This window comes from Stomoxys calcitrans, chromosome 4 (assembly GCF_963082655.1).
Source record: "Stomoxys calcitrans chromosome 4, idStoCalc2.1, whole genome shotgun sequence".
In the NCBI taxonomy this organism is placed as follows: Eukaryota; Metazoa; Arthropoda; class Insecta; order Diptera; family Muscidae; genus Stomoxys; species Stomoxys calcitrans.
The window spans coordinates 73,585,893-73,604,359 of NC_081555.1; the positions used below are offsets into that span (position 1 = coordinate 73,585,893).

General features: G+C 39.0%; 1 protein-coding gene across 2 annotated transcripts in view; it reads left to right on the plus strand.

Annotated features, from left to right (window-relative positions):
* LOC106086291 (myb-like protein P) overlaps window positions 1-18,467 on the plus strand; it is a 198,246-nt gene that overhangs the window by 96,368 nt on the left and 83,411 nt on the right. For both annotated transcript variants that reach the window (XM_059366875.1, XM_059366876.1), the window contains exon 3: window positions 10,759-10,825. The gene's annotated coding sequence lies outside the window, so the exon portion shown is untranslated. The remainder of the gene's footprint in view (window positions 1-10,758; window positions 10,826-18,467) is intronic.

The following is an 18,467-nucleotide window of genomic DNA, read 5'->3' on the forward strand; positions in this document are numbered from 1 at the left end:
AATTCTGGTTTGGATGCTATTTGTATATCTAAATATGTCTAAAGGAAACAACACCTGATTCTTTCATTAATGTTGAAGGGTATAGGTAGAGGAGGCAGCACAGCTATCTATGTCCACAGCAATTTGAGGACTAGCATTTGTGCTAGATCAGGAGCATGTGTATGTGCTACGGAAAGCAAACTGTTGCTAGGCTGTGTCTATATCCTTACTACGATCTAATTAAAGCAGGTCCTTAGATGGGATGAGTCTAATTCACATAGAGATTTCAATAGTATGGCCTTCAATGCGTTGCCTTCTTAAATTTCTGATATCGATTGGAGTTGGCTGTACATTATGGAATCGGTAGACGATTAGGTGGACTTTTTATCTTGAAATGTGTGCGTCGTCCAGATTCTTATGGTCCCGATTAGAGTGAAGAGCATTTGGTCAAAAACGACACTTTTTTTTCGGCAGAAATTCGTGATGCAATTGAGTCTCAAAGTACTGCATACCGTAGATGGAAGCGTGATAAAATCTGATAAAATCTGTATCGATCTGTATCACATTTGACAGAAATGAGTATGGGTCTAACAGAACACACTGTGCCAAATTTGATCGAATTCAGGTAATAAATGGATGCTTTTTAGGGCCTCAATACCCTATATCGGGTGGTCGGTCTATAGGGCAGCTATATCCAAATATAATCCGATCTGAACCGCACTTGATAGAAATGAATATGAGTCTACCAGAACTCACGGTGCCAAATTTCATCGAATTCGGATGAAAAATTACCAATTTATTGCCTCAAGACTTTAAGTCATGAGATCGGTCTATATAGCGGCTATATATAAGTAAAATCCGATTTTATGAGATCAGAAGGTCAGGTTTTTATACAAAGAATACAAAATCATCAAAAATAGTTTCATGATTTTACAATAATTTGACACTCGGGGATCGTTACAGTGAAGGTTTTGAATTCTCGGGTATAGATACAAAACGATGTGATATTTGGTTTCTTAATCGTGAAATCAAATGCAGTTGGATTCGATGGCATTGAACCAAACATTCTTAGGGCGCTGTTACCATATATTCTGGCAAACATTCCCAACACTTTTAACAGTACTTTGACTTGAGGTTCATTTCCGGTAGCATGGAAGTACACTAATGTTATACTCTTATTAAAGAGTTTCGGGCTATTTCTATTCTGTGTTTTCTGTCCAAAGTTTTCGAAAAGATAATGTATAGGCAGATGTTTTTGAATATAAATGAAAACTCTATTTTATATGAAAATCAAATAGGTTTCTGTCTCTGATGTAGCTATATAAGTGCGATGTCGTGGAGGATATTAGAAATAACTTGGAGAATGACAAATTGAACCTGCTTGTTCTCATTGACCATTCAAAGTCATTCGATGCTGTCGGTCACACTGGCGGCAAAGTTAAAACACCTGTTTCATATCTCATCTTCGTCTGTTCGTTTAATCATGCCATGTACCGAATCTGTGTTTTCGAAGTCATCTGTGTATAGTCCTTTGCCTATTGTTCGAGGAGTGCCCCAGGGTTCAATTCTGGATCGTTTTCTATTTTCTTTATATAGTAACGACCTGACAGACCAGCTCTCATTTTGTAGGGTGTACATGTATACAGATGATGTGCAGGTCTATAAAAGTAGCCCTAAGGAATGTCTAGAGGACCATGTTAGGATGCTGAAGCATGACCCGGTTAGGATTTATGAATAGGCAATTGCTAATGCTTTGTGCCTTAAACCCCTGAAGTCTAAGTGCATGGTTATTAAGAAAAGGGTTTGTTGCTAACGTGACTCGTGCACTACGGTTTTGAATTTTTTGCTAACTGCGTTTCTCGGAGCAGTTGGAAGATCAACACGTTCTAAAACAGTGTAATACGCTTTATTGCCTTGACTCCACATTCTAGTACTCGAGATCATAGTATGGTGTATTATTTCGTGACGTGTTGCCCATGAGGTCTTTGGCCTTTTTACATAAGATAATATATATGCACAAACACCACCTCATTTATTTAATAGAATTAGATTTGCAATGTGAAACAGAGGAAAGAAATTGACACCAATGATACACCGTGGCTTAGTCTCTCAGTTGCACCTATCTGTAATCGCCGTTCAGCTTTGGAACTCTCTCTTTCTTTCGCATGACCTTCAAACTATCAGTGAAGCTGTCACACTGTAAAGTTTATTACAAGATCACTTTAAGGATTCTAGAGAATGCTTCTTAACGATAAATATGTCAAATATTGGTTAGTAGAAGGTAAATAATTTTACTACAATTTTTTTTATGTTTTTGTTGCATTACTCAAATTTAAGCTCCCCTTATTATACCCTCCACCATAGGATGGGGGGTACACTAATTTCGTCATTCTGTTTGTAACTACTCGACATATTCGTCTGAGACCCAATAAATTATATATATTCTTGATCGTCGCCACATTTTATGTCGATCTAGCCATGTCCGTCCGTCCGTCCGTCTGTCTGTTGAAAGCACGCTAACTTCCGAAGGAGTAAAGCTAGCCGCTTGAAATTTTTTTAGTGTAGGTCAGTTGGTATTGCAAATGGGCCATATCGGTTAATGTTTTGATATAGCTGCCATATAAACCGATCTTGGGTCTTGACTTCTTGAGCCTCTAGAGTGCGCAATTCTTATCCGATTGGGATGAAATTTTGCACGACGTGTTTTGTTATAATATCCAACAACTGTGCCAAATATGGTTCAAATCGGTTCACAACCTGATATAGCTGTCATATAAACCGATCTTGGGTCTTGACTTCTTGAGCCTCTAGAGAGCGCAATTCTTATCCGATTTGAATGAATTTTTGCACGAAGTATTTTGTTATGATATCCAACAACCAAGTATGGTTCAAATCGGTCCATAACCTGATATAGCTGTCATATAAACAGATATGGGGACTTGACTTCTTAAGCTTCTAGAGGGCGCAATTCCTATCCGATTTGGCTAAAATTTTGCATGACGTATTTTATTCTTACTTTCAACAACTGTGTCAGATAAGGTTCAAATCGGTTCATAACCTGATATAGCTGCCATGTAAACCGATCTGGGATCTTTATTTCTTGAGCCTCTAGAGGTCGCTATTATTATCCGATTTGCCTGAAATTTTGTACGACTGATCCTCTCATGACCATCAGCATACGCGTTTATTATGGTCTGAATCGGTCTATAGCCCGATACAGCTCCCATGTAAATCGATCTCTCTATTTTACTTCTTGAGCCCCCAAAGGGCGCAATTCTTATTCGAATTGACTGACATTTTACACAGGTCTCCAACATATAATTTAATTGTGGTCCAAACCGGACCATATCTTGATATCGCTCTAATAGCAGAGCAAATCTTTCCTTATATCCTTTTTTGCCTAAGAAGAGTTGCCTGGAAAAGAACTCGACAAATGCGATCCACGGTGGAGGGTTTATAAGATTCGGCCCGGCCGAACTTAGCACGCTTTTACTTGTTATATTTGATTTTTTATTTATTTTTATCTAAACATTTTAAACTTTAAAACGATTAACTTACCGCACTCTAAGCACAAGAAAATACATTTTTGTCTATAAATTACAAACTACAAAATTACAATAAAATGTGTTTGGTGTTTGAAACAAAGTCATGATTAATTATATTTTCATTCCACTATCGGTACATCGCATTAGGTATCACATAATCAAGGAGCATCGAGCAACAATGTTCGTGTCTTAAGTCTTTTGTTTAGACCATGAGATAATCGCTTAATACCTTTCCAACACAAATCACAAAACAAACGATTCTCTTTAGAAAATTTATGTTTCCATAGTTTTCTATAGTTCTATAGAGTGTCGAAAGATTCTTTCTTTCATTACCAGCTAATTTCCCTCAACTATTTAGACTTACGCTGGCCTCCGGTCACATTTAAGTTGACACAATAGCAAGGGAGGATAGGCGATGGGGAAGGGGAAAGGTAGTACACATAGGAAACTTGGTCAAATGATATATAACTGTTGTGATAAGCCATAAAGCCAACATATGATGACTATAACCTATAAACATGTGGAATAAAGTGTGTCCACACACTGAGCTAATGCTAGTGTTAGTCGGGTGATGGTGTATGCAAAGTGGGTCACAAACAGTTGCTTGGATGGAATTGGACACGACACAGCCAGCCAACCACCACAGAGTGAGCAGACGCAGGCAAACAACAGATTGGACAGACTCACTTATGAATGGACGGACACAAAGCCGGGACAATCGCTGGCGTGCGTGTTTATTACATCCAATAAAATGTGTGTGTTTTTTGCCGGTGGCTTGATGGTGAAGCGGTTGTTGGCGGCTGCTGCTGCTGCCCAGTCGCCTCTACTGGAGCTTGGGGAAGGCTGGGTTTGTTGCTGCAGCATTTGATGTCGATGCTGCTGCCACCGATGCTGATGCTGGTGGTTACATTAATCAGCAGCCACAACCAGTATGTGAAAGATCTTTGAAAAAACACTTCACCTCCTCTCCTCCCCATTGGATTGAACTATAAAGTGTTGGCTGGTTGTTTTATGGCTAGATTCGAGTGCTTCCAAGTTATTGAAGTGCAGTTACTGTGGTGTTGTGGTCTACACACTTTGTTATTGTTGCTGGTGCCGGTGGTTCCGCACCTTATCTTTGTCGCTTTGTATTAATAAAAGACACAAAAAAAAGAAACAAAAACAAAGCAGAAAAAAGAACAACAACAGCGATCAATGTCTGCAATGAATGTAAGTGAATAATAAATGGAATGTTTTCTTTTCAGCTTCTTGCTCCATGAAATTCTTTCTTGCTTTCAGCATGAACTTTCAACATGTGTCCACATGTACATACGTACGAGTATGACTTTCGGTATCTTCACCGGCGGCATTTAATGTAGCACTCTGTGTCTACTATGCGGCAAGGAAGGAACCTTGTCCATCCATAGCATTAACCAGGAGGTGGACCTGGTTGGTTGGTTGGCTTGATTACGGAAACACAAGTTTTAACAAAAAGTGAAAGCGTTTTTGTTTTTCGGTGATTGTAGCATGTGTATGGATAATTTTTCCATATCAAAAAACATTGCAGAGGAGTTGCTTGTGTTTTTTTATTTTTGTATTCATTTGGCTTGATTGGGTTGCTGTTTTCTTTCTCTTGAGGGGATTTATGTGGTTTTTGCATATTCCAGCATTAATTTATGGATTGCTGACTTTAGGATTTAATTTATCGGTTTTAATGGTGGCATTGAAATATTTTTTGCTTTTGCTCTCAATGAAAATTTAATTGATAAATTTTATTTTGCTTATTTCAAATTGTTGTTGGCCTGCAAGAAAATATACGTTTCAATGCTGCTTGAATACCTAAAAGCTCTTCTAACGTATTTTTAAACATGCTGTGTTTAAATTAAGTACCTTTGTCACAACCAAAAAATGTTAGATGCATTGATATGTTTACCGATCATTACAGGGTCACTTTCTACGACAATTTGGCCATGCCCATCTGACTGTCTATTCGGCTGAAGATAGGATTTTTTTTACAATTTTTGAATTTTGAACACATTAATTGCAAAATTTGGTGCAGTGTCTTATTTTATGACTTCCACTATGTGTACGGAATGAGAATCAAACTGGTTCAGCTTTAGTTAAATCTCCCATATATATTCGTCCGATTTAGAGTAATAATGGAATAATAGGATTCTTTCTTAACCGATCCTTACGAAACACGGTGCATAAGAATACCGCGAGCTGATAAAAAAAAAGAAAAGACAATAGTCGGGCGAAGACGACCATATAATACCCTACACCAGCCCTATAAGTGAAAATTGGGACCAATATGTTATTTTGAATCGAATTTAATGAACTTCGGTGGATTATAAAACAGTCCGTATCAAATTTCGAGCAAATGTCTTCAAAATTGTAATAACTACTGCTTTTTGTGCACAAATGGAAATCTTAACCGATTTTGATAAAATTTAACAAAAATGTGTATTGTCATACGAGACTTATATATCTTAAGCCAATTTTCGTGACTATCGGTTGACGAATGACCCCATTATTGAAGTCGGTACTTTCGCCATATAGAACGATATCCTGAATTAAGTTCTTGAGCCGATAAAAGGTGCATTTTTGATCAGATTTCGCCGAAATTTAGTGGAGTGGGTTGTGTTAGACCCCTATACATCCACAATGAGTCAGTTTATCAAGGATAGGACCATATTTGGATGCCGCCATTGAAGGTCTTGAGCCGATAAAAGGCGTATTTTTTATCCGATTTGGTTGAAATTTGGAAGACTATGTTGTATTAGGGCCCTACACATTCTTGCTGAGAATGTCTCAGATCGGTCTATATTTGGATACGGCATCCATATAGAGTGATATCCCGATTTAGGGTTTTGAACCGATAAAAGTTATATTATTATTTCGATTTCGCCGAAATTTGGAAGAGTGAGTTGTGTTAGAGCCCTCAATATTCATGAGTCTAACAAGGATCGCTACATATTTCGATACGGCTGTCATCTAGAGCGAATTCCCGCTTTAAGGTGTTAATACTCCATTTTCGGCCTCATGCGTGTTGTTAAAGATGTTAAAAAGATCAGTAGAAGTGAAGTAGTTTTTGCACCCCTTAAGGAAGCATAAACTTCTTTCGACGCTTCCCTCGAATACGTTTAAAAGAACGAACATCACACAGTATTTTCATGCAAAGAATATCAAGAGCTTCTGATTGCTCGACATTTATTCCGTTGGTAGACAGAGATGAACGCAATGGGTCAGCGAATCGTTTGTGTGACAACAAACACTGAGTAATCCGTGCATAAAAATCTACTCTTTTCACTCGACCCAACTCTGAAATAACCAGCAAATCCTGGCAGAATGTATCGCCCATAATCCTCGATTTCTCAAAAACTCGGCCTATGGTCGAATGGTATGACTGTCAGAGATAACTGTTATCCTCGAATGAGTAGATCGGCTTCCATGTCTAACTCAGGACATCAGTGATGAAAATAAGAAGTAGAAAAGGAGAAGAGATAGAGACCTGCGATTCATTTATGCTCGTTGGATGAGAACCCATCTAAAAGGACCCAATAGTGCGATCTCGGAGAATACTCGATATAAATCGAACGATATCATTACCGAGACTTAAAGCGACGTGATTTGAGAGGAGTGGAGTGCAACGTGCGAGACCCTATCAAATGTCTTGTGGATATCTAGAGCCATGAGCTTACTTCCGCCAAACTTCCGAGCGGTCGCTAAGAAGGCCATCAAACCAGTTTTTGCCGTCTGGCTTAGCCTCAAAATCATCTTCTCGATCATTTCAGCAGAAGCATTTATGTCATCATCTAGAAAAGAAAGTTTCCAATTAAACTGCCGTAAGAGTTTGTTGAGCTCAGCGCAACGTGTTTTTTTTTCGTATATAAATATGGACCGCTTCGGCTATGCCAAGGAAGCAGTGCGAGGCACGAGGAGTAGATTTCGAAAAAGATGCTGAAAAAATGCACTGATCGGAATTACCGAGAGGTTCAAGAATATTAAGTTCATACCTTTCAAAGTGTGAAGTCATAAAAATGTCAGGAGTATGGTTTTGTGCCCTTGGACACGTGCAATATGTGTCGGTTCGTTCATTAATTGCGCCAAGCCAATGTTCGCAGCGAAACGCTCAACGTATTGAAATCCCCAGCGACAACGATTTCACTTTCCATTACAAATCTTCCAAAAAATTTGTAATGGAAATCCTTTTGGAGTTTAGGCTTCTATATACAAATCCAAAGTGTAGTATATAGGTTCTTATCCTGAATTTAACTTTAAGTGATTTAAATTTTGGTCCAAGTTTTGTTGTCTTTGGAAAACTACATCACTGCGTACATATACCAAGAGGCCTCTGTGTGAAATATTATTATATTATAACCTGTGGATCAGAATCTTCAAACACCTGGGTCTCACATAGAGCTAGAATGTTAGGACGGGGAAAATGTATCAAGCACTGGAACAAATTGTGTTATCAGCCCTCGTATATTGGCCAAATTTATTTTAAATCCACCCTTCATTTAGGCAACCAGAAAAAGAAAAGAAAAAAAAAAGGTTTATAAAAATTGTCTATGCTTTAATGGTTCGTTTTAAACCGTTCAAATTTTGATGATACTATAAAGGTATCGCCCGATTTGTATTTAAATGCAAAGTCCTATGACCTCCAAATATGTCTCACAAATTTGGCAAAACCTTTGGTGAGAATTGAATCCATAACTCCCGCATGGATAATCTGAGAACGCTGAATCATGTTGGTTGTTGCTTCACTCCACGAAATCGAGCTGTTGTAATCGATATTGTATCAAGTACCACGTTCTAAGCTTAATTTTGAGTTTTCCATCCCTCAGATTGGATGTTGTACCGTTTGATTTTTATACCCTACACCACCACTGATGGGAGAAGAGCTAGACCCATCGATAAGTATACGGATCGGTTTAGAATCACTTCCTGATTCGATTTAGCTATGTCCGTCTGTCTGTCCATGTATTGTTGTAATCAAGGTACAGGTCGCATTTGTTGTTCGATTTTCTCAAAATTTTCAATAAGTCTCTTTTTTGGTTCAAGGACGAACCCTATTCATTTTGAAAAAATCGGTTCAGATTTACATTTGATAGCTCCTATATATAGCTTTCATCCGATGTGCCCTTTTAAAGCTGTAGAAGCCACAATTTTGTTCCGATCCTTACAAAATTTGGCTCAAAGTATGTGTGAAAAATTTCATTGAAATATGTCCAGATTTAGATATAGCTTCTATATATATCTTTCATCCGATAAGCCCTTTTAAAGTTGTAGCAGCCACAGTTTTGGTCCGATCTTTATCAAATTTAGCTTGATATCTTTCGTGTGGCGTCTTAATATATCTGCAAAATTTCATCTAAATCGGTTCAGATTTAGATACAACTCCCATATATAACTTTCATCAGATTTGACCTATTAAGGCTGTAGAAGGCACAATTTTGGTCCGATCTTTACCAAATTTGACACGAATTGCTTTTTGTGGCTTTCCAATATGTGTGCAAAATTTCATCAGAATCTGATCAGATTTATATATGGCTCCCATAAATATCTTTCATCCGATATGGTCTTTTAAGGCTGTAAAGGGCACAATTTGGGTCCGATCTTTATCAAATTTGGCACGAAGTGCTTTTTTTGACATCCTAGTATGTGTGCAAAATTTCATCAGAATCGGATCAGATTTGTATTTAGCTCCCATATACATCTTTCATCCGATATGCCCTTTTAAAGCTGTAGTATCCACTATTTTGGTCCCATCCTTACAGAATTTTGCAGGATATGTTCTATTTGACGTCGCACTACATGCAAAAAATGTCATCAAAATCGAACCAGATTTAGGTAAAGTTCCCATATATATATCTTCTATGCGTTTCGACTTTTAAGGGTGTATATAATTTTAGTCCGACAATTTTAGTCCCATCTTTACAAAATTTTTCATGAGATGTTTTAATTGACATCCCAATACGTATGCAAAATTTCATCAAAATCGAATCAGATTTAGATAAAACTCCCACATATATCTTTTATGCGTTTCGAATTTTAAGGCTGTAGAAGCCACAATTTTTGAACCATCGTAAGAAAATCGTAGAAGGTTCTATTCGATATTTCAATAGGTATGCAAAATCAAAGTCTGACTAAGTCTGACTCAGGATTTAAGTGCTATATTTTAAAAGTACTATGTAGACTCGGTGGTGTAGGGTATTATGTAGTCGGCTCCGCCCGACTTTTGCCTTTCCTTACTGGTTTTATTTAAATTTAATTTTCAAACAATTCGTCAAACTTCCACTGCACATAACTGAATCTTCTGTCATGTATGTAATCAAGAAATATCAGGCTATACGTTTTATAATACGTCCTTGGAAGGACGTTCATCTGTCAAGCTTTCTCCCCAATTTAAGATTCCAGATGGTGAAATGTTGTATGTTGCCAAAGTGGCGCATGTCATGAAAGTTACTTTAATTGCAGCTCTCAAAACTTGTGTTGGGACAGTCAATAGCAACCAACCTGAGCTGATTTGATGATGTTTTGGATTTTTATATGTGTTAATGGTTTGGATTTGCAACAGCATGTGGTAGTGGTGCGACGGCCATCGATCTGGTTACAATCAAATTCGGCATCGAAAAAGTTGTATATTTTGTCAGAAAATTGTTTTCATCTGTTGCTCTTTTTTTAGTGCTGCTGGTGAAGTGGGCAATGATTATGTTGAATTTTCATATAGTGTTTTCATTGGAATTTCAGGATGCAGTCCCCAGCTGACATTATATGACAATTTGTAGTTAATTTGCATGTTGTCTTACCGGATCTTTCTTTACAACATCTAAAGCAATTCCACAATTCGGAGATTGTCGATGATATCGCCAACGGGACGACAGAAAAGACGGAAGACTTGGGCTGCAACATTTCTGTCTTTTCTTTTATTTTTCAATTCATTTTAAGTTGTAGTAAATGGAAATTTCTCTTTTGCTAATTGAAATGTTTTTTTGTATTCATGTTGTGTGTACGAGTACATATTTAATTGCTATAATTTTCTACATTCGATTGAAAATTGCGAGAGAGAGGAAAGCGTTTTTCCCCCCAATTTCCTTTGACGTAGATTATTTTGTTTAAATTATTGGTGATTTATGGGAAAACGTTTGATTATCGTTTCTCTGTCTTTTCTACGTAAAGTGAAAAAATATACTTAAATTGTGTGCGATAGTTTCCTCTTTTTTAAATCGCTCTGTTTTCTTTCTATTTACAGATCATTATTTGCTGGCCAATGCAAAATCTTTAACAATTGGATATTATGCACCATTATATAAATTAAGGTAATTTGCAATTTATTTTAACTCATGGGAAGTATGGATTAACTGAAGAAAAAATGTATAAGTAGGCTTACGAAAAATAATGTATCTATTTTGTAAGCCTTCAAAATTAAGACAAAATCACAAAGTGGTACGAGTTTGTCCTATATTTGCTCGTTTTGTGGCATCCGCCGATAGGGAGAGTACTGCAATATTAAGCAATTTTATGTGTTTGATATCTTGCGCATCTAGAATCCACTTTTTAGATCGGCATTGTCGACATTACACGTTTTTATGCGTGAATTTTGAACTGTTCAGCCATCTCGTTGGGAGATCTGCGACAGTCAGAAACACATTATCCTGGGGTTTAATGGGTGCCTGGCTGTCTGATAAGATTTGTATGCCAATCGTCGTTATGACATTACATCTTAGCCATTCCACCACTTCCTTAATTGCAAGGATCTCCGCTTGATACACGTTGCAGCGGTCGGGTAACCTTATCGGTATGACCAGTTCTAGATCTTTGGAGTACAACCCAAAGCCCATTTGGTCGTCTAGTTTGGAACCATCCGTATAGAAGTCTATGTTACTTCTATTACCAGGGATATTGTAGTTCCAATGGGTTCTATCAGGAGTAGTACTTTTTATCACAAAGCGGCTCAGTCAGTGTGTAATCCACACTGCCTGGGATATCGGGCATTGTATCAAGGTTAACCCAGTGTCCGTAGGCGCCGCGTTATCAAAGAAAAAGCTCCCTTTGCCGCACAGTAGTGGTCGCAGCAATTTTTCTAGCCCCGATGTCCAAAAGTAATTGGTGTAGCATTGAATTCAGTGCATCAGATGGTGTCATCCCCTGTGCGGCAGTAATGCACTAGTAAGACATCCATTGGTTCCAGTTGAGTATTGAACAGTAGGTGGATTTTGATGCGCCATTCAACTGCAATATATACCCAGTGCATGATACGCGGTTTAAACCAATAGCTCCCTAACAGGTGTATAGGGCAAGAGTTGCCTTTCTCTCCCTTGATTGCCCTGATTTGAAGCTAAATTTCATGTCTAATAAACCACCCAGGTATTTTGTACTTCAAGTAAATGGAACATTCTATCCTCCCAAGGAGACATGTGCCACTGTAGATAACTTGTATCTCCTGCTGAAAAGAACTACTTGTGTCTTGCACGGATGTACGCTTAGACCACTTTCGGTAGCCCAATTCGGTGTCGCACGTAGAGCTTCCAGAATTATAACTCTTCCCTAACCGTCGATTTTACATTATTGAAAACACCTCGAATGTCAACAAATGCTACTATTGTGTATTTCTTGCCAGCAAGATAATTCCTATGTAGGAGACTAGGTCGTGAAGGGCTGTTTCAGTGGACTCCATTGCTATGTGCATGCTGTTGTCCTAAGATTTGTTTCTATCAACCTCTCTAGAATGACAATCTTTCGCTTTTATGTGGTAAGGTTTTCCTGCTTTTGGAATGAAACTTACCTTTGTGTCCGTCCATCCCACAAGTATATACAACATGCTGATAAAAGCAGAATATATCTCCCTAAACCAAGGAGTCAGTCTGTCGGACACAGCTTGTAATTTAACCGGTGTTACATCATCAGGGCCTGGCGACTAAAAGGAGTCGAACTTTTTATCGCCCAATGGATTTTCGACTCAGACACATTTTCCCCAATAACCTCCGACGAATGCGTTCCTCTTCTAGCGTTACATTATCTATTGTAGAGTTTCTCGGGAAATATGTTGCAATGTGTAGTTCTTATTTTTCCTCACTATATATTGTCCTTACTTCTGAATGTTTCCCAACATAACAGGTAGCGAGAATAGGTTTTCCTCAGCCAAGATGCCTCCTCCACGGAGCTGCAAAATTCAACTCAGAATTTTTTCCAAGCCTTTCTAAGCTTGCCCTTAATCATGTGGTGCCCTTGTGGCCTTCGCCCTGTTGAAGAGTTTCCTGCAGTCCTTCCTTACATCAATGAGTTCTGGGGTCCACCATGGTGGTCGCTGTTTGCCCCTTGGCTTGGCACTAGGACATGCTGACACATGCGAATCATTCAGGGTCTTGGTGATCTGCTTGACCATTATGTCTGTATTCTCCACAGTTTCCACTTAATTTTCTAGTCTGGAAGGGATAGTCATGCAGAATGTTTGCCGAAATCTATCACAATCCGTCTTTCTTCTGTTAAGCCGAGGGACCACTTCTGCAGTATTTTCCCCAAGGCTGAAACTAATATACCAATGATCAGGGAAGTTGTGGTCATCTAACGCTTCCCAGTCACACATTCTTCCGCAAATATCTTCCGATAAAAAGGTAATATCTAATACATTCTGCCGGTTCCTGGTAATAAAGGTTTACTTAATACCTTTATTACAAATTCCCAGATTGCAACTTATAATATATTCGATAAGCAGCTCATCCCTTTCGTTGGCATCCGTACTTCATCTTATCTGGTGATGTGCGTTAGCATCACTTCCTACAATGAGGCTCTTTTTACTTGCAGAAGCGGCTTCAACAAGCAACTTAAGGCTTGGAGGCAGCACCTCGGAATAGTTTACCATATATAGGGAAGCCAGCCAGTAATGAGACTTTTTTATAAATTTCAAGTCTGACTATAACTGCATATTCAAAGCTAAGCGCTGGAAGAAGAAAAACATTTAGATTACTCTTACCAAGAATATAGGCTCTGTGTCTCACATACCCTTGAGTAGTTCAAATCTCGGAATTCTTAGTTCACGAACAATTCCTCCGCACACCCATGGTTCCTGGATAAGAACCACGCTAAATTCTCCTGCCATCAGGAAACCCTTAAGTGCCACCGCAGCGGCCTTACAATGATGGATATTTATTTGCAGAAGCCGGAACATAGTCAGGATGCAGTATTTCCACCATCTTCTGTGTCCGCCAGGAGTTCATCCTCACAAGATTCGTTCGATCTTGTCTTGAGAAAGCATTAGAAACACTTTTCCTCAGGATACTAGACATTTGCGGTGAGGACGATTCTTTCATAGATGCTTCACTAGCTGCTGCTGTCGAAGTACCGCTGACGCGCACCTTGAGCCTAATCCAACCAGATGACCCTCCCACACAGGGCTTGTTGTCTCCCGTCGTGACGTCTTCCCCTCCTGTTTCTATCGTGGCAGGGGGATTTCCAATCTTTTACGATCCGCCAGACTTTAGAGATGTGGTCCATAGTTCCTCGGACAAGTGTTCAGCACTATGTACAAATTCGTCTACTGATTTCTCAACCCCACCCTTCGATTTCAATTTGTTGAATCCGTAGAATACCACTCCCTCAGATTTATTGAGGTCGGGTCAGCCGGTACTGCATGTCTCTCTTCCAGTCTGTGGTTGAAAGATTGGAATTACAGTCAAATAATTTCCCTAGTAGGATTCAGGATCTGAGGGAATCGTTGGTATCAGAGCGTGCCATTGGTCGAGAAGGAATATCTTCCTTCTTGACTAAATCCAGCGCTGTGCCTGGCTATATCTTGCCAATCTTTTTTAGGGCGCAACAATACATTTCAATTGAGCGTTGATTCCCGAAAGCAATTAGTTTGTATTGGCCCGGATACCAGCCTGCATCGTCACAAAATGGAAGAGGCCTTGCAATTTCGCAAGGACATCGGAGTATACAGATGACAGTCCATTGACAATTTCACTTCGATTGTTCCCAAGTAGGCAGCCCTGTTATTCTCCTTTGTCGCCTTAGTTCTTTTGGGCATGTGATGGCCTTCAGGTGACCGCAGCCTTTTGGCTGACTGCGGTGCCTTTTTCGAACCTAGACGTGTAGACTTGAGAGTTTTAGGACCATTCTCTATAAATCTGAGAGCTATGCCCTTTTATTATTCCAACTTCTTAAAAAGCGTATTGATTTGCCGAACAAGGCCGATGGCTTAGGCAAATTATGGGCATGCGAAGATAAATTAGGTTTGGCCTTGTCCTTAAAACTCGAGCCAGGCGTCTTCGTCAAAAGCCCCTGCTGACCAGTCGCCTGTCGGCTAGTGGAGCCTGGCGTAACCGCTCCACCCGTCGAGGTCTCAGTAGCAGACAACCTGCTACTGCTTGATTCCACCACCGCAGTTGTTGGGTCCTTGGAGTCCATTCTGAGTATTCTCTCCGGTTCTAGATCTGCCGCTCCACTGGCAACACATGCAGATCATCAACCGAATAATGGATAACACTGTCGGTGCTATTTTTGAGCGACTTAAAAAAATCTCCGAAAATAACTACATATTACGAATTACAGAAAAATTATTGCTGAGCGAGAAAACAAAATGTCCTCTCCACTCAAAGGTTCAAACAAGGAAGTTTGTTTAGTTTCTTGCCTGTTAGGGCGAAGTTTATTAAAGTTCACAATTTTTTTGTTTGTATCTCTTTCGAGACGAGCTCAATGATGGGAGATTTTCTTTGCAAATGGAAAGGGAAAGCCAGAGATTACAACACACACGAACCACTATGGGAAGCGTTTCGTCTTTGGTTAGAAGACTTTTCAACCATATTAGGTGTGATGGCTTCAAGGGCCGTGCGTTGGTATGTTGTATTTGAATCGTATTAATTACGAAAACGCCTCTATAATACAATCGCCACATTAACCACGCTCGACAACCCTGTCTATTAGCTGTACTTTTTGCCAATGCATGTTTTTTTTGTGTTACTGACACAAAATTTTCTTGAAATGTACACTAGTTTTCGATTCGATTAATTAGCTGAGCGAAACTTGCATTGCTTCTGATTATATTTCTCCTCTCTAGTTCCTAACCTTCCATTCAATAACTTAATGCAGTGCATACAAAAGGGACGTTCCGTGCGTATTGATTCAAAATTAATGTTGGAACAGGGTAATTTGCTTTCAGCAGTGGGGTCAGTTGAATGAAACACAGCAGTGTTATGCGTTTGCAGCTGTCTGATATCCTGCATCCTTATTGTGCTCATTCAACGCTTCTCCCAACATTTGGACAAGCATTTCAGTTGTTTTAAATTGATTTGTAGAACAATCACATGATTTATCTAGTTTTTGTTTTCTTGAACTGGTGACTAAGGTGCTAAGTACGACATTTACGGGTGTGAAAATTATTTTTGTCATTTAGTTATCGGAAGTTCTCTAGCTGAGGCTGAACTTGCCGATCTGATTTCCATTAAAAACTCCCAGCAACATATTTCAGAATTCAAAATACACTTTTTATGAGTCCCGGGTCCCAAAGATGTTGCCAGAAGAAAAAGTTTTGAAATGGAGATCACCTTCGGTACATGGAGTTTGTAGTACACTAATATGCCTTTTGTCAAGGACTAGCCTATGTCCTGAGATAAGCAATTAAAAACGATGCAAGATAACATGGGCTTAACTTAATTTAAAATTTTAATAAAATAAACTTAGACTGGAAAATTCCAAAGATTCAACTAAACAACAAAGCCAACTGAACAACAACAACGTGTGTTGTTTGCAATTTCCCTTTACATAAATCGCCTTAGAGTTCTTCATTACATCCAGTTTTTGCTTCTCATAGATACTTGGACTCTTCAATTAACAGTTCTATTATTGAATCTCACATTTGGACATTAACAAATGTGGCATATCAAAACCGACATTTAATGGCAATTACAAATGTCGTTGTCTGGCTATCAAATGTGTTTGGTTACTTCGATACTTGAAGACTTTTGGATGTGAAATCGATTGAGGTTGATTTTGCTGTGGGTTTTCTCATTCAAGCGTCGCTGTAGCCATCATATTAATGTCCAAGAAATGTACCAATGGACAGTCATTACCGCTTCATTATGTTGTGGCAGCAACAACAACAGTAGCTGCCACAGAAGCAGCAATTGGGAACTACTTCATTTGCATGGTGAGGAAAATAAATTGAAAATCGATTCATACTAAAAATACAAACTCACCATTTTCAAGGATTGAAAATCCAAGTTGAACATTCGTTGATTGAAATGAATAGCAAACCACCAAAAGTCAGCTAATGTTGACGATGCCGATATTTCCCTCCGCCACCCCCATGCAGTGGCTAATGGTGGCGGTAACTGGTTTTCAGTTAACCAGGCTAGCCGGCAGCTGTTATTTACTGTCTGCCTCTTTGGAAGGTTCCATAGCCATATTTTTCTCAATGAGGAAAATTCAATAAGCCAAGACACAAGCAAAGACATCGTTAAATGAAACTGCAATCACTTCATTTTTGTTTTGGTCTTTTTTGTGGAGTTGGTTGTTAGTTGGTGGTGATTGGTGGTATATTCTTCTGCAGTGTGGCAGGGATTTTTCCACCACTTTTAACCTTAGAATAAAAACAGCTGACACAAAAACGTAAACAGAACAGGTTTTTCAATTCATTGGCGAAAGGCAATAGAAATAAACGTCTTAAACGTCTGATGTGGCAAATTAAAAACTGCTTAACCCAATAATTGTGTGAGTGATACTAGCGGTTGCAACCAAAAATAAATTTTATATTTTGGAAAAGTTCAAAAGTAGGTATTGCAGCATTTATACATTAATATTGAACGAAAGTTTTATTCCTCAATGGAACAAAATTGAGTTTCCTAACTCAGCATTACCTCTTTGATATGCATAATAGTATCAAATACCTTATAAAAGCACTTTCAATATAACCATGAGGAAAGGGTATTATACAACCGGCATCAAATGCTATAAAAAGTGGTCAATACCTTTTTTGGTATTGAACGGTTCGGAGAATTTCTTTGCTATTTAAACTGAAGAGCGTGTATCAGCAAGCGTTGTCAGGAATGTTAAACTTATGATTTACCAGGTCTAAAGCAACATTTGTAGCGCTCAATTATTTCTTCGATTTTAAAATTTGACCTTTCACATAGTTCTCTCGATAGTATCTTGTATGCGATGGGGAGGATACTTATTCCTCTGTAGTTGACACATACTGGATTGTCCCCTTTTTATAGTACGGCACATTGTATGCTGAGGTACCAATCATGGGTATACATTCTTCTAGCCAGATTGCGCAGATGCTTATGCATACGCCTTATCAACGTGTCGCCTCCGGTCCTAAACAGTTCAGCCGGAAACCCATCGGTTGCTGCCTTATTGTTTTTCAGCCTTCTACGTGGATCTCGTTCGGACTAGGTGGTACACATTCTATACCATCATCAGGGATTGGTTCTGTGGTATACTCATGGCCACCGTTATCGGATACAAGCAGCTGCGAAAAGTGTTATTCCCATATCCTCAGCAAACTGTCTTTATCAGTTATCGGATTTCCTTCTTTGTCTCTGCAGGAGGATGTGCCCATACCAAAGCTATCGGTTTGATATTTAATTCTTTGGTAAAATTTTCGGACTTCATTCTGGCTCCTGAATATCTCGATTAGCTCACTCTCACGCCTTTCCATTTCCTCCTTCTTGCGGAAGAGACGTTCCTCCTCTCTCCTTTTCTCCCGATACCTCTCCTCTACCAGGCGTGTTGCTACTGACTGTAATGTAGGCCCCTATGCCACATTCTTGGCTTCAGTAGCTACCCTTAATGGGTGCTAAAGGTAGCAACCGGGGTGACAGGTCGGATTGGTTTGTGTCCAAATTTGTGATGAAGGAAGACCAAGACAATCCTGGATTTTGCCAAGTTAAAACCAATCAGAATCGTAGCTTGTTTTCCAACATCCTCAAGTCACCCGATATTCCTTAAGGTATATTTAAA